Source organism: Pelobates fuscus, chromosome 3 (assembly GCF_036172605.1).
Source record: "Pelobates fuscus isolate aPelFus1 chromosome 3, aPelFus1.pri, whole genome shotgun sequence".
Classification (NCBI taxonomy): domain Eukaryota; kingdom Metazoa; phylum Chordata; class Amphibia; order Anura; family Pelobatidae; genus Pelobates; species Pelobates fuscus.
Genome location: NC_086319.1, coordinates 278,337,985 through 278,353,543, shown reverse-complemented (window position 1 = coordinate 278,353,543; position 15,559 = coordinate 278,337,985). Strand labels below are relative to the sequence as shown.

General features: G+C 38.1%; 1 protein-coding gene across 2 annotated transcripts in view; it reads left to right on the top strand.

Moving 5' to 3' along the window:
* LRRTM4 (leucine rich repeat transmembrane neuronal 4) overlaps positions 1 to 15,559 on the top strand; it is a 504,939-nt gene that overhangs the window by 415,376 nt on the left and 74,004 nt on the right. The window lies entirely within an intron of this gene.

Sequence of the window (15,559 nt, the reverse complement as noted above, 5' to 3'; positions counted from 1 at the left end):
GGCAACCTTCAGCACTCCAGATGTTTTGGACTACAACTCCCATGATTCTTTGCCTGCATTATAGGTGTAAGAGCATTATGGGGGATGTAGTCCACAACATCTGGTGCACCACAGGTGCCTATTCCTGCACCACCGTTTCATCTAAAGTACCAGAGATTTCTTCACTTCCGCTGTAAGATTATGTTTGGAAGTTTACATGCCTTGTTTTATCAAGCAGCTGTAGCTGGTCATGGCCCAGCATGTGCAGTTGAGGGATCAGCTCTACCTTGACAACGTCCTTCTGTTTCCCCACCGGCCTCTCTTTTGGTTGACCAGACTCTCTTCATTGTGGATCTTTTGGAGAGCCTTGGTTTCTTGTCATTTTAGAGAAATCAGCTCTCATACTGGCTTAGTTAGTCCAGTTTCTCTGATTCAAGTGCTTTGCTGCATTATCAAAACCTTATTATCCATTATCTCGCTCATCAAGAATATCAGGAGGGTGCTATGCCATGACTACATTCCCCTCTTCTTTCTGACTTGGATTGTTGGAGTCAAATCACTTTCTATACAGGAGATCTTCCCAATGCCCCATCACTACTGAGCAATGCCAACATCCATTGTACAACCAGGTTGTCTTCTGTCTGAGGGCATAAGGATGGAAGGTTGTGTTGACTTTTGCATATGCAAGCATGGAACCATATTCCGGTGCCACCTGGATTTCATTTTACAATCTGGCACCAGCCTATGGAGCTGGAGAGTATATTGTGGCAACTAGTTCTAAAGTGGGGTGTAGTCTGCAGAGGAAGTCAATATCCACATCAATTTATTGGAATTGATACTTAAAGGGACACTCCAGGCACCCACTTCTGCCCATTGGAGTGGTCTGGGTGCCAACTCACACCACCGTTAACCCTGCAAGTGTAATGATTGCAGTTTTTATAAACTGCAATAATTACCTTGCAGGGTTAAGTCCTCCTCTAGTGGTTGTCCATCAGACAGCCACTAGAGGGACTTCCGTGTTCTTAGAACACGAAAAGTGTTTTAAACAACGCTGGATGTCCTCACGCTACGCCGGAATCCCCATAAGAAAGCATTGAATAATGATTTCCTATGGGGAGGTCTAATGCACGAGCGCGGCCATTGCCGTGCATGTGCATTAGGTCTCCCCGTGGGCTGACGTCTGTGCGGGTGGAGCATGGGCGGAGCCTAACCCAGCGCCGATGTCCCTAAGTCACTGAAGGGGTATTAACCCCTTCAGCAACATGGGATGGGGTAGGGAGGGAGAGGGGCACTGCAGGGTCCTGCAGTGCCAAGAAAATGGATATGTGTTCCTGGCACTGGAGAGTCCCTTTAACATTTAACAATCTGGCAAGGAACATGTCTAGATGCTGCATCCTCCTTGATGAATAACATATCCACCTAAATGTACATCAACAAAATTTGCAGTGCTGATTCATGGTCTCTGTCAGATTTCTCAAAAGAGCTGTATCAAGTCTTCTTTCAGAAGAACATCTTACATATGGTGGAGTATGTACCTAGTGAGATCAATGTCACAGCAGCTTTGTTTTCTCATCATTAGATAGATGCCAGCAAATAGATGTTGGACAGGTCTGTATTCTCCCTCATTGTGAACCTCAGAGGCCTGCTTGTGCTGGACCTCTTTGCTTCCAGAGTGTTCCACCAGGTGTGAGGTTCTTCAGCTGACTTCTGTATCTGTACTGCAATATTGTGGACTCATGTTTGTAGATGTGATTGTGGATGTGTGTGTTTGCCTTTCCTCCACTGTACATGATAGCCAGGGTGCACCATCATGTCAGGTTTCTCCAGGTGTTGGTTCTGAAGCCATTGTGGCTAATCCAACCATAGCTCTTCATTTGCTGCATGTGTTATTCTGAGATGTTCTACTCATACTGGTGTACCCATACCTATAGCATTAGTGAGTAGATAACCTGCATTTTAATAATGACAGGCTTTTCTGGCTATTTTTCTTGGGGATTTTATTTTTTACTTGTGGAGTATTTTGTGTGTATCTAATTGTTGTTGTTTGTTGTGTTTCATTGGCCTGTTTTCATGCACAATTTTGTGTTTTCTTCTCATTCTAATCTAGTTTGATTGTCATATCTTGGTGGTATAGACATGTAATTTTGACTTTCTGTCCCTGTTTATGTCAAAGAAAGAGGAAGCTGTTTGATAAGAGTTGCGTTCAATACTCTCCCCTTTGCACTCTGATTGGATACTTATTACCTCTGAAATTTGAAGGCTCCGGTCACTATTAAAATCCGAACGATAAATTCACCAAGGATATGATAAACTACACTTTTTTATAACGCTATTGCTTGATTAACTAAAGGTTGGCTTAAGTTAATGCAACAAGAAAAAAGTGCTTATTTATGTATTTATTTATATAGAAATATGCTGTCAGTATTTGGATGTAAATTTTGCAAGTTGCTTTGCAGCTTGCCAAAACTCACTGTTTAGTACACTGACACCTCCATAGGTTCTTACAACACCAGATTAATGAGTATTTCAGTGGCCTTGTCCTCAGGTTTAGAGGTGATAGATACGTATGGTGATGGAGGCCAGTGGTGATGGATTTAGTGCGTTCCTGCTTTTTTTTAACAGATGCCTTTGGTATTGTAGAGGAGCTAAGCTGAAGCCATCTTGCAGTCAAAGAACATTATTGTTTTTTTACTTTCTCCTTGAGTAACACAAGTAGTTTCACAGCTTGCAGTATGTTGTATGTGTGTTGTTTTGTTTAATTCTTGTGTGTGTGAGAACAAGAATGTATATATAAAATAAAAAGATACTGAACGTCAATGACTGCGTTGTAGTAAACCTTAAAATATGTTATTCATTAAAACATTGCAGCACTAACAGGCAAATAATATTGAATTGCCTAAATTTTAAACTATAACCTAATTATTCTGAACCACTAACTGGGTCTATTCACTAAACAATGAACTGTGGTTTCTTATTGTAGAATTACGGATCTCCAACATATCTGGTGATGTCGTTAACACATTAAGTAATAAATCAGAAAAGAATGTCCTGCCAAATAGGTTTAAAATCAAGATAAATTTGGGTATAAGAACAAAAAAGACTAATATATCATAGGCACCTGATAATAATGGTAGCTAAATAACTTACATAGAGACAAAGTGTTTAAAAAGCTTGGTGAAGGCTTAACAAATAATTTGGGCAGGTTTGGAACTTTTTCTCACACATTCAGAAGCTTATTGCACTGGCCTTCAGCTACTCTCTGAACATGATAACAACGAATAGTTAATTAAATAATTTGTTTGTAAATTTGTATTTTATTTGGATCTGTACCCATTGTATACACCATTGTATACATCATTTTCATTATATGTAAATGTAATAAACATAGAAACAGATAAATCAACATATTGCAGAGCAGGGGTGAAGCAATAATTCATATTTAGAAAATCAAAAGAAATTATCATCTGTCGTTCTCTCATATAATGGTACATGTAACGTGTCGAGGGTAGTCAAAGTGGCCTGCTACAACCCTGTGTTCAGAACCAAAAGAGACTATTGCACACTCGTGCGTCTAAATAAACTTGGAAGGACATGCAGTCTGAGACATCTTGGTCTGGTTAACCATCACTGGCAGTGCCCCCAGTTGAGGTAGCCAGCACTGGTATGGCATTTTCTGAGGAATTTCCACATTTCCGTGGTGAGGGTGCAACCTGTGCCAGTGATGCTGCTGGTATGCCTTGCTTCTTTAAAAATGCTAAATGTTAACCACTTCAAATGGTTCTCTGTTCAATAGTGAAATTTATATTTCATCTTTTTGGTATTTGGGCATATATTTTGCAAGTATTTTGTCAAACCCAACTTATACGGGTGCCCAAAGAATACATTTCTTTAAAATCAAAGAAGTAATTTGGCTTAAAGCACTTCCAAAGATTTTTAACATCATATTTTCTTTTCTTCTATATTCATTACATATGTGTTTCTGAGTCGCAATATCAATTAATTGTAAAAGTCCACACCAATGTACTTACCTACATTCTGGAACCAGGAGACTCCATCTCGGCTTCCTGACAATCATTGTTTTAGCTGTTACTTATTTATTTTATTACATGCTAAGTGGACAAAGAGATAGAACAACAATGTTTATGTTTCTATTCCTGCGTTGTATTGTTCGTCTTGGCTATGTCAGAATTGAGCTGGATTGAGATGTCAATTGCAAAAGCTTTCACATACATTTGAACGAAAATGGCTTATCACATGAAAAAAAGTTAATGCTGGTTATAGTTGATTTCAAATGTATTATTCTATGGTCTAGAGACGTGACAGTTCCCCTTTAACATATTTCAATGATGGAAGCCTCTTAAGAAGTACATTTTGAAATATAGCATTCCATTAAATCTTACCCAAACTAACAAATAACTGCATACTAATGCTTTAATTTGGGCCCAGTTGCTCAGGGCCTACAAGAGCATGAACATAGTTCATTTCCGAGACATATTGCTCTTTACTTGCTCTGGTATCCCAGGGCACAATTGTACTTGTTACAGCAGCCTAAATCCACCAGCGTGAATGGAAGAGGAATGGCTTCAGTCATTTTATATGAATAATTGACAGTCGGCTTTTATAACATAGGACAATGAAACAAAAACAAGCAGATAAATCTAGAAAACTCCAGCAGAGAAATCTCTAAAGAACATAAAACCAGGATTTTCTTAAGGCAACGAAATATCAAGTAGTTAGATATGTGATGGCATATCTTCCTCGGCAGGTACACAAAAATGAGAATTTTATTAACTTCACTGCTCCTGTGTGTTCTGATTTTAATAATAAAATAATAGAAATTCTGGGCAGAATTCTTCTTTACAGTTGTCTGCTCACCACCACTCGCATGTGCAAAAAGTATTATTTTTATAATAATTTATTTATATGGTAAAAACTAATTCTGCAGCACTAAATACAAGAAAGTAAGATTATTGCAAGACTCAATTCTGAAAAAGTATATCCATATGGCCAATAATGAACAATAGTGAGCCACAGCAAGCAAGTGACCTAATATGAATAGGGCAAGTGGAACACAAGACACAGAAACAAGGATAGAACGGTGACATCTAAACTTGGATCCTGATTGCTTTCCAGCTACGTTTCCAATCACACGGTTGGATGAGCATTATGGGAACTGTAGTTCTTATATGTAACAGAGCTCCCTGTACCCCTGGCTGGGTTCGGAATTTCCATTGTAGTCAAAATTTTGACCGACCGTGCACATGGTCCTATGCCCAAAACAGTTCCATGAAATCAGTGCTAACGGTCAGTCAAGCTCGGTAGTTTAAAAACAAACAAACTACCGAACAGAATCCACAGTTCTACCCCGAACTTGTTCACCTTGTTCATGAGAACATTTCCTCCGAACAGTGCTCTTATTAGTCATATAGAACCGAACGCAGGCGATGATGGAAGTCCAGCGGTGTTCAGGAGTTTCTGTGTCCGATTTCCGTTCCATGAACTCGACGACCAAACACCGCTGCCTGCATTCATGCGAACAAGATGACTGCCACCTCATGGTAGTTCATGTGAACAGCAGCCACCAGACGAACACTTAGAACACTGTGGTGGAACTTGTTACAAACTGTCAATTGGGCTTAACAAGCTCCTGGGTGGTCCATGGTTCGTTCGCCTGTACGGTTCCTGAACAGAATAGAGAAAGGGCACAAACCTTCGGCACTCCAGCTATTGTGGACTAGATCTCCCATTATGCTCTACTAGACACTAGATTGAAGATAGAAAAACTGAAAATCAAGATCAGTGGTTGCCGAATTGGTCTTCACTAACCATTATCAAAACAGGTTTTAAAGATCCACATTCTGAAATGTACTTTTGCAATTCCCTTGTTAGCTCTTCATAATTTCAGGTTCAGTAAATCACTTGATGTATAGCCACAAATAGTGCTAAATGTAAAACAACGAGCAAAAAGACTGAGTATAATTATACAAAAAAAGTTGCTAAAGCATAAGATAGATTAAATTGCTACAGATGTTGATGTGATCTGTTATATTCTTAATACAGAGTATGTTGTGTGGGTATCTTGATTCCTAAAATACTGTGTGCAGATATTAATATTTGCAAAAAAAATGACTGGGGTATAACACCATAACTGCTGCATAACTGTTAATATTCTAAACAAATGTAAATATTAAATTAAATATAATTTAAAAAGGACAATCGATGCATAAACAAGATATATACAGAGGAATGGAAGATTTTTAAAAACTATTTATGTGAAGCTTTCTACTTTTTGTAATTAATACTTTCAAAAAGTATGTTTTTTTATTATTAGATGGAAACACTATAGGCACTCAGACCACTTCCTCTCATTGAAGTGGCCTGGGTGCACTGGCACTGTCTCCCTAGCTGTGCTGCTGCAAACTTACATTGCAATATTTACATTGCAGAGTTAGGACAGCCTCTAGAGTTGTTTTCTGGCTGTCCATCATCTCATAAAACCCTGCATGCACATTAGATCCCCCCATTGGCCTACGTTGGTGCTAGGAAGGGGGGAGTCAGAGGAACCCTTGAGTGCAGGGGTTCCCAATTAATTGTTCCTGTGGAACCCTTTGACATAGTGTATCAGCAGCGTGGAACCCCTCCTCCTCCCCCGGTTAAAATTTTTCTTTTTTAAATTCCCGGTTTATTGTATGTGCCAGTGTTTATTGTATGTGTCTGTGTCAAGGTGTGTGTATCTGTGTTTGTATGTGCCAGTGTGTGTATCTGTATGTCAATGTGTAATGTGTATATGTGTGTGTGTCTGACACACAGATACACACACACACATGGCACATAGTGGCACACAGATACACACACTGACACACAGTGTATATCTGTGTGTGTCAGTGTGTATGTATCTGTGTTTGTATATGCCAATGTGTGTCTGTATCAAGGTGTGTATCTGTGTTTGTATGTGCCAGTGTGTGTATCTGTGTGTCAGTGTGCATGAATCTGACACACAGATACACACATAGTGGCACACAGATACACACACTTTGGCACACAGAAACACACACCTTGACACACAGTGTGTTTCTGTGTGTATGTGTTTGTATCTGTGTGTCAAGGCATGTGCATCTTTGTGTCAAAGTGTGTGTATCTGTGTTTGTATGTGCCGGTGTGTATCAAGGTGTTTGTATGTGCCAGCGTCTGTGACACACAGATACACATACTGGCACATAGTGGCACACATACACATCTTGACACACAGATACACACACTCAAACACACATACACACACTCAGATTAACACATTGACACATAAACACACTGACACACACTCAGATACACACACACACACTGAAATACACACACACGCACACACACACCTAGGCACATACAAACACACTGATATACACACACACACTTACACACTCAGATACACACAGTGACACATACGTACCTTAACACAGATACACACACTGACACGCACTCAGACACACATATTCTTTGACAGACACACATACATGCTCGCTGATAAACACATACACACTCACTGGCAAGCACACATACACTGTCACTGACAAACACACATACACTCTTTGACAGACACACAAACACGTACAAACTCCCAAACAGACACACATACAATTTTTTTTATTTAGTTTTTATTTTACTCCACCCAGCCTCCCTACCTTTGGGAGTGCTGGCATGGAGTCTCTATGTCCTTGTGGTCCAGTGGGGCTGCTGGACTGGACGTGCGGTCCCTGTGTTCCAGTGGGGCTGCTGAGCATCTGGCATGCGGCACAATGCGGGTGTCGAGGGAGCAGTGATCTCCCTGCTCAGCCCCTCACGCACCTCTTAGTGATACCGGAGCTGGAGTTACGTCATATTCCAACTCCAGCATCACTTCTGTGTGCGCATGGGAGCAGAGCCAGGGAGAGGTCCATTTTATTTTGCAAACATTTTGCGGAACCCCATTTGTGTTCTCTGGGGTTCCACGGAACACCAATTGGGAAACACTGCTTTAGTGTGAGGAATAAATCTTTGTATTCCTAACACTAAAGTTTTCCTTTAAAGAGTTATAACAATTGATTTCAGATAGTTTCAGCTACTATTGCCCAAACAAAATATAACTTATGACTCCGAAAAAATGGCGTTGATAACTTTTGGGACCAAATTAGGGTTTTTTGCCTTTTTCTTGATCAACAGATATATGTTGTAAAAAGTTGACCAAATAAGGACTTTGTGCAATTTGAAACATATAATATTATGTGATCTTTATAGGTAACCATGCTATGTCAATGCTGCAACTCATGTCCACAGAAAAAGCACTTGGTGGTGTGAGTTTTCTGATCATCTCTGCTTTTGCTATAATTTTCAAGTACTCGCCAGTCATTCGAATGCCCAATGCTCGTATGTTTTAAAACTCAAATAAAAAACAAAAGGGAAAGAAAAACCTTGATCCAAAAAAATGGTGTGAAAATAATATATAACGCTGTGTTCTACAAAGATCTATCATAATGAATAGAAGGGTGAGATTATCATTAGAGAATGGATTTTTTTTTCAAAAGAAGTATGGTATATGGCTTAGTCTTGATTTATACATATTTATAATAAGTGAAAACATGGTTTACTGTTAAGAATTTTAACTCTTTTGTGGTTATTCATGAAGTTCTGCATTTCTGAAGAAAATAAAAACGTTAGGATAATCTGGAAATTCAGAGGGAAAAAAATCAAAAGAATGGGAGGAGGGGAATTCCAACAGGTGCCCCTGACTATTAACCCACAAAAATATTTTTTTTTAATTCATTTTTTCACAAAAGACAAGAAGACAAGAGACAAGACACTTATAATGAGAGTTTCTTAGAACACCTCACCTCACTTGCACATGAGACAAGACAAAAGTGACCAAAAGTAAGCAAACATTCCCAAATGTGCCTCTAAATCACCCAGATCTTTAATGTCATTAAATGTCCAGATTTCAAAGAAATCTCTCACTCCCTCCCCCTCGCTCTCTCCACCCCCTCTCTCTCTCTCCACCCCCTCTTTCTCTCTCTATCTATCTCGAAGCTTCTAGTGAACATTGTCTACTAAATAGTTTCATAGTTTCACTATATATTGCTGATCAACGTGATGCCACCTTTGAATAAGTATGAATGTCAAGATCAAATAAATGGCATTCCTGACCTTCTAAAAAAGTTAAAAAAAAAAAAAAAAAAAAAAGAAACTGCCTGCCAGTTCCAGTCTATGGATCCTGCCATCTGACAGCAGAATCTCCCTGCCAATTAGAGGAATTATCAAATCTTAGAAGTGCAGAAATTCTGTGTTCATCTGCCAAGGCTCTCAAAATGCAAAACCTAAGGCGATGGATCAGAAATTCAGGTTAGGAAATGCCATGCAGGATGTCAGCATTCTGGATCTATTAACCATGCCAGTGTCCACCCCAAGTAAATTAGTATCTATTCTAAAAAAAAAAAAAATATGAATCTAAACTGGATTATTTGTATTCTAAGATTTTTCATTTTGACTGTAAATCCCAGAATACTTTGAGGTGGAAGCAGCAGAGGTCAATCTGCCGGGAGAAATTAGCAAATCTACCAGGTTAGAAATGCAGTTTGCTGGAGAGAACGGAAAAGATAATATGACAATATAATGTCTAATATATTAAGAAAATCTACAAGTACTGGTACCTGATGCACTTTTTTTTTTTACTATGAAACAAAGTATAAAACCCAAGGTCACACTCCGAGGATAAATGTTAAAAGTTTTTTTGAAAATTAAATGAGAATTATTTTAAGCAAAATGCTAGGATTTAAAGCAGACACGCTTTGGCAGAAGTTAACAATAAAAAAATGTTGCATCTTAAAAATAACAAAAAGCCAAAAATTATATAATGATCCAGAATTGATAGGAAGCAGCAACAATCTAGAATGGGTGGAACACTTGATGTTTGCTTTGAGGTCATTTAGCACTGATGGTAATGACTATGAGGAGTGGGGAGGAGTGGGAGATATCAAAGTGTTCTGTTTTAAAAATTATCTACTAAAAGATTGGCAATCACCATGGAAACCAGTGGAACCAGCAGACTGGTGACTTCTCCACTAACATTTTTGTACCAATTATTAGAGCATAACACTTGGATAAATCTCTTTTTATAGTGTCAACCATGAATGTGACAGCACAATGTTTAGTGAAAACCTCATCTATTTCCAGATGTAACTCTCTGCTGTCCCATTACTGCATTCTGTTTTGCAAAAATTTGTATTCATCCTGCTCAGCTGCCATATCTTTGCCAGATAACCTCAGCTTCAAGGGAAATAGAAGACTTCGCTTGGCACATGATCTTTTGATTGGTTCCTCAGCAGATTTGTCTGTGACCTTTAAAATATATCTAATTCTGCCTTGAGTTCAGAGAAGTCTTCCAAGTAACAATGGTTTCCCGTGAGATTATCCGCATTCGTTAAAGGCGAGAATACAAAGATTTTTATGAAAAGTACTGTTCCTTATTGAAATTCTCTCCTTACATGCAAGAGAATGGTATGATAATTTAGGGCCTGTCCACTGAGATGTGGTCACGACCTACATCCTGGTAGATTGGTAGATTTCTTCCTCAAACCATTCAGAACTCTAACTGAGCAATGCACATAATATGTGCTAGACTGAGGGTTTGAAATGAGTGTGAAAGGACTTCATCCATTAGTGAACTCACTCAGAAATTAAATATTCTTCTCTCCATATGTAACATGAATGAGGAGGTGGTGACCAAATAAGTAGACCTATTCTAAAGGCAAATGTAACCTCGGTGGAAAGCAAAAGGAGCCAGGGAGAAAGTGGGCACAGCTAAACACCAACAGAAGTTGAGCTTTAATGGAGAGGCATGGCATTCATCTGTTGGACCTCTATCCCTGCTTACTCAAACCGCTAATAAGTAAGCAGCCTCGAATGTAAAACAAGTTAATTGCTATATTTGATGGCCCCAGCTCACCAGTTGATAACTGCCATGGCCACTAACATGTCTCATTTCTAATGGAAAGATAAAAACAATATTTTAGAACTTACTTTAATGTCTCTGTTATTCAGCACGTTCTTTTGAAACAGAACCTTTTCCTGATGCACTACTTATCCATCAGCCAAAACTGCAGTGTCCACTACAAATGGTGACTATAGACTCATTTGCAGAGTAACCTGACTCATTTTAGTTTCAACTTTTTTGCTCACGTTGTTCATCTCCTCTGAGTCATCTTTTTTGTGCATCCATAAATAGTCTTTTTTTTTCTGCCACATTACATTTTTAATCTTAGTTTCCTATTAATTGAAAAAAAATATAACAAAATTAATTAACACCTAAAGTTAAGGTGTATATATTTTAGTCCTTCTTTTTCTTTTTCTCGCTCGGATTTTGTTGGCATACATTAAGAAGCAGGCATAATAATATTGCCATGTAACTTCAGAAATGTACTCATTATTTGTTCATATTTAATTTAGTTATGTAATTTTATTTTTTGATCTGAAAGGAGGTGGTCCATGCAGTGCCATTGAGATCTTCTGATTGCTAAGAAACATTTAACTCGTGCCCTCTGGATAAACATTGTTAACTGAATCCTCCTAGAAGACAGAACAACTAATCACCCTGTGAGCTGGTTTTATTTATTTATTTATACATTTATATAGGCTGAGTTACATTTTCTAAACACAAATATATGTACAGAGAAAATTGTCACATTTAACCCTATGGTTAATACCTGACCAGTTTTCCTATTAATTTGCTGGTGCATACAGATTGCATGTACTGGATATAGATACAGCCTGCAGCCCTGCAGCAGGGTTTGACAATCATTGGATCACTCTGATGCCTGTCACAGGCTGTCTAACACTATCGTATGTCTCATGAGACATGCACCGTCCGTCCCGCTACTACCAATGTTTACATATGACATTTAAATAGATCTCAAAGCCTGAGGGGGTCTATTGGCAATATCTACTCTGCACAGAGTAGACAATAAAATGTTCTTTACCAAGTACCTGATTTGGGGGTATTTAAATAACCGCTCCTCCTCCCCCCCTCCCTTATGCAATGGCCTGTGCACACCTATGACAATGAACACTACACATTATATAACAGTGAAAATGAGTAAAATTGGCCTTAACAGCCACCATCATTTAAAAAATTAAAAATAGTTTTTTTAACATCTACCATATTTTTTTTTATGTGTTTTTTTATCTCATAATTAATGTTAATTAACCATTTATTAACCATTACATTAACCGTACATTAAAATGCATTATGGCATCCCTTGACTAGAACTGAAATGGTTAATTAAATTGTATGTCTATATAGATGAAAACATTATAATGAAACACTGCCATCACACGCAGTTACACAAACAGACATTCATAGAATGCGTAGTGCGTTTGTGTTTTGGTGCGTGTATGTGTAATTTAGCCAGTTGAGCCTGTGCGCGTCATCATGATCTGTAGGAGCAATTAAAATGGTGTATTAGTCAATACCTCCAACCTTGAACCTTACTTGTTTGTCTTCTCATCAATTCAGATCTTAGATTTGCGATCTGCAGAAAGTGTGATAGAAATACTACCAAGTAAGACACCTCGGGGATCTCGAGCAGCATTTGATTTAATTATCACTATACAAGCTGTATGTACTAGCTTCACCTATTCGTCCTTAGCTGTCAGCGCTCTGGCTAGTAATATCAGTATGCTTTCCATTTAAAGTATGTCCAAAAAACTGTGATGGGGTTAGGAGAACTGAGGGCATTGTATAATAATAATGTGAAGAACATAGCTGTGCACTAACGGGGAAATAAAGCATCAAAGTGCAAGCTTCAGAGCTTTCATTCCTGCACAAGGAAGCTCTCTATTAAAGGGATGGCTAAATTATACATCCTCAGTTTTTGAACTACAAGTACCATGTTGCTTTAACAGTCTTCGAGCTCATGAAGCATCTTAGAAGTACTTTTGTCCAACCCTGCTCTACTGTGTATAGTATAATTACTAATTACGTTATTATGTTTAGTCAAAGGGAAATGTTTCATTATGATTGTGCTCTTGAAAATCTTCTTCATGCCCTGGCCAAAAAGCTTTGTTCCTGTTTACTAAACTGAAGTTTAAACTCTCTGTTCCCCTTCATCTTATTCAGGAACTTCCCATCCTTAGTCTCTTCTTCTATTCCTGACCTTTTCTACTTTTCGACAAACACACATGCAAAAAGAATCTCAGATGATGGAAGATTATTTGACTCCGCTATTTAATTTAGTCTATGTTCTCTCGTACCCTGCACAAAAGATGGACTGATTTTTGGTAAAATATCAGCTGTCGATTATCGAGTTTTTATACATTTTGTGTCACTCACTTAGTCCTTAAATAGTTAAAATCTTTTTATATAACAATTATTCTGGAGCTATTTTCAATTACAATAAAATTTACAGAAAACTTAATTAAGACTAATAAGGGTAGTTTTTGCTACCAAATTAATCTGCCTTAAGCCTTATTTCAACTTGACTTGAAGATTTGTCTCATGCCAAACTTCTAGTCAGTCGAATTTGGGCCAATCAGGCGATGAGACGAATTCCCAAACACTGAGCTGATATGTACCCAACCAAACCTTGCAATGACAAACATGGTCATTTCATGCTTGTGATCCTGAATTCCTCCTGTGATGCAAAAACAAAAGAGATGATTGATAAAAAAAAAAAAAAAGATGATTGATGGCTGGAGGACAGTCCCAAAATGTTGATTTTAGTCACAGATCAAGTGAGAAGTGAGCAATAGAGGAATGAAAGGAGGAACAGTAATCAATTCTATATGAATATATTATATATTTCATTTTTTATTTTATTTTTTATAGCTCCCCCTGTTCTTTCCATTATAGATTACCTTTTTCTCAAGTTAGCTGTGAACCAAATGTTGGGAAAATGCTTCTATCAGTGTACTATGTATGTATGTATGTATGTATGAATATTATGTATATTAAGCAGCACAAAGATTGGCACGTTTTGCACCCTTTTTTATTCGTCTGATTTTGTTTCCAAATCAAAATCTCAGTTATAAAAACTTTGCAGAGTCAACCCATCATTCATCCAAAATTCAGATGTTCCAAAAAATATTAAATTTTCTAAAAAATGGTTCAGCCAAACTGAATTTTCTTACCATGCAAAAGTCTAATGTAAAGTTGGTATGTCCTGTTTATTTAGTGATGGCTCCTTTAAACAGTCATGTAGTCAATAAACAAATAATGCATTTAGTGTTTAAATAGGATGCTTAAAGAACAAATTGTTATGATAACTGCCTTTCGTCCTAGAGAGGTTAATACCATCAATGCTTTCTTTTAATACCGAATAACTAAACGCGATCCAACTTACACAGTTGCACTGTGTAAATCCCAGCTGAATATTGGTTTCCTTTTATCACCAGGGGACAGGAATTATCAATAATCATGAGGTCTGACCTTTAAAGAAAAGATTTGCTACATAAATGCTGAGCGGCCCCTGGGGATATTATAATTTGTCTCATTGAAGGTTCTTTGTTCCGGTTTTGAGCAGAGCGGCCTATTGCAGAGCAAGTGATCTGTAGCATGTCCCATGTATAGGGAAACCCCGTCATGTCGTATCATGATGATCCTGCAATATCTTGTCTCATAAACTGTGTCTGTGGCATGACTAGTCTTAAACACAACTGTAATGTCCACTGTGAAATACCACCTAGAACAATGTATTATAGAAGCAAATGAGGGCCAGTTAATCTGTTTACTTTTTTTGATCTTAAAAGCATCTATGAATTTTTTTCATGTAATGTCTTCCTCATTAAAGGATCACTATAGGGTCAGGAACACATACATGTATTCCTGACCATATAGGGTTAAAACCACCATCTAGCCCCCCTGGGCCCCTCATGCCTCCATAAATATAGTAAAAATCTTACTGTATTCAAGCCTGAAGCTGTAAATCTGCATGCTGTTAGACTCAGAAAAACAAGCAGTGTGCTGACATCATCAGAAGTTGTAGCCTGATCCAATCACAATGCTTCCCCATAGGATTGGCTGAAACTGACAAAGAGGCAGATCAGGGGAAGAGCCAGCATGATTCAATCACAGCCCTGGCCAATCAGCATCTCCTCATAGAGATGAACTGAATCAATGAATCTCTATGAGGAAAGTTCAGTGTCTGCATGCAGAGGGAGGAGACAATGAATGTTTGGATGCATTTTAGGCAGCCATGACCCAGGAAGGATCTCTAACAGCCATCTGAGGAGTGCCCAGTGAAGTTATCACTAGGCTGTAATGTAAACACTGCATTTTCTCTGAAAAGACAGTGTTTTCAGCAAAAAGCCTGAAGGTGATGATTCTACTCACCAGAACGAATTCAATAGGCTTTAGTTGTTCTGGTGACAAATCTAACTTGCACACACAGTCTAAATGTATAAATAACTTTCAAGGCTGTTGACTAACACTTTACAGTTAAATAAATATACCTAAAAGCAATGTTATTCAAGTGAATAAAGGGCATACCTGCATACATACATAAATAAGCCTGGCATCATTACAGCTCCATTTACAATGGTATGCATCATTAAAACATGGGATACG